The sequence below is a fragment of the Myotis brandtii genome, unplaced genomic scaffold (assembly GCF_000412655.1).
Source record: "Myotis brandtii unplaced genomic scaffold, ASM41265v1 scaffold260, whole genome shotgun sequence".
Taxonomy (NCBI): domain Eukaryota; kingdom Metazoa; phylum Chordata; class Mammalia; order Chiroptera; family Vespertilionidae; genus Myotis; species Myotis brandtii.
Genome location: NW_005359881.1, coordinates 1,107,942 through 1,110,168, shown reverse-complemented (window position 1 = coordinate 1,110,168; position 2,227 = coordinate 1,107,942). Strand labels below are relative to the sequence as shown.

The window sequence follows — 2,227 nt, the reverse complement described above, 5'->3', positions numbered from 1 at the left end:
CACTGGTGCTGAACCTCAGATGGATGCTCAAAGCCACAGTCCCCTATGGCCCTCAGGAGCTCAGGCTTCAGCAGAAAGTCCCGGAAGCCAGAGCTGTGGATGGAAACGTAGGACCCCTTGACATCTTTCTTGGGGGGTACTGGGGTGCTCTCTGTAGGAGCCTGGGGCTCTTCATCTTCCTCATAATCCAGAAGCTCGTTTTCCACATCCTGTTCCGCCATAATACTAGTTCCCTGTTCGCCTCCGCGAGCTCCGAGAGTAGACCCACCACGATGCCCGTCCTGCGCCCCGACACGAGCTAGAGTGCTTCCTGCCTCCTGCGTTGGACTGAGCACCAGATTCTCTCTTTATTGCCCTGTTACATCTGTATTTATACCAGTTGATTTTAATCCTATCCATTGTATTCCAAAGGTTAGGGCGTTTGTTAATCTAGTTCTGTTGAGTTTAATCCTGTCTAGGTTAATCTCTGTGTTCCATTATAAGGGCTATTCCAAGGTCACTGCTCTACTGATAAGCTACAAGGAAGTGACTGAAGGAGATTATCCTACCCAGTAAAGGTTATGTCCTCCCTTCCCTGGGACTGCCCTGTGTCGGTGGGTCTCCAGGGGTATAGGCTTTGGTGCTTTCCCTGGTGGGCAGACCCCTGGGGATGTGGGCCCAACAAGTCCCAAATTTATTGCCAACAGTCTTAGTCCAAGTTCTTCATAAGTAGTCCATGGTATTTCTGTAACACTAGGGGGTTTCACTGATTTATTCTCTTCCTTAGTCCTGTTCATCCCTAACTTCAGGGAAAAAATCCTCACCTGGGGAAACAACCTTTCTCGGGGAGGTGATCTTGTTTAAAACACATAACGCTAAGAGGGGGAGCAGACATATATTTTTAAAAAAAATATTTTATTGATTTTTTACAGAGAGGAAGGGAGAGAGATAGAGAGTTAGAAACATCGATGAGAGAGAAACATCTATCAGCTGCCTCCTGCACATCTTCTACTGGGGATGTGCCCGAAACCCAGGTACATGCCCTTGACCGGAATCGAACCTGGGACCTTTCAGTCTGCAGGCCGACGCTCTATCCACTGAGCCAAACCGGTTTCGGCGAGAGCAAACATATTAAGAACAGTATGCCATATACGCCAGGTCCCTTGAAACATATGCTGTGCAGATGTTTCTTTCCTGCAGCAACTGTGTCAAGCAGCAAGGATGGACCGGCTTCCAACATCTTGGGAGATCAAGGAAGGCTCTAAGAGAAAATGATGGCTGAGCTGAGACTTAAAGGAGAAAGCCAGGTAAGGAATGCTAGTGTAAAAAGAGAGTGAAGGCTGGAGGGGGGGATGGTAACAAGGCTTGCTAGAGTTTCTATAGAGAGCAAGGCATGGCAGGTTGGCCAGAAATAAGAATATGGATCATGTAAGTTTCCTGAGAGAAAGTCTGAAGACTTTAAGTACATACATAAAGTTTAGGAAGGTCACTCTGGGTACAATGTGAAGAATGAGTTGGGATAAAATTGAACAGAAAGGCCACTGCAGAGAGGTGAGGCTGGAGGTATTGGCCTAGCTAGGACAGGAGTAGTGGAGATGGAGAGAAATGAAGAGTTTAGACATCTCTGAGAAGGAGACATTGACAGGACTTTCCCATGGCTGTCTATGGTGAGAGGGAGGGGCTGAGTATTTCTGGCTGAGGCCACTGGGTTGATGATGATACCATTTAGAGATTGAGAACAAAGAAACAAGTTAAATGAGGATTTAATTTGGGGTACATTGTTTTGAGATATATTGGAACTTGGGGATGTATATCTTGAAGGCAGTCAGGTATGCAGATTTGTAGTAAGAAAAGAGAACTAGAAATTGTTATTTAGGAGTCATTAGCATAGTCACTGAACCCATGGCAGTGAATGTGATCATCAAAGGAGAGTATAAAAAGTGAGATAGGAATAAACTGACTAGGACACAACTCTGAGGTACATGGGCATGTAAGTGACAGGCAGAAGATGGGCATCCTGGAAGTTAAAATACTGTGCTACAAAGAAGCCAGAGGAAAACTAGCAAAGTGTGGTTTCACAAATCAAGGGGCTGTAAACGCAGCAGGCCTTGATCACCAGTATCAAATGCTGCCAAGAGGTCAAGTGAAATAAGAAAGAGGGTCCACTGGATTGAACAAACAGGTTATTAGTGACTTTGTTTAGAATCTCAGTGGAGTGGCAGGAGCAGAACCCAGACGCATTGAATAA

At 45.8% G+C, this 2,227-nt stretch overlaps 1 pseudogene; it reads right to left on the bottom strand.

The window, feature by feature from the left end:
• Positions 1–221, bottom strand: part of LOC102259011 — a 1,381-nt pseudogene extending 1,160 nt beyond the window's left edge.
• Between the last annotated feature and the right edge of the window lie 2,006 nt (positions 222–2,227).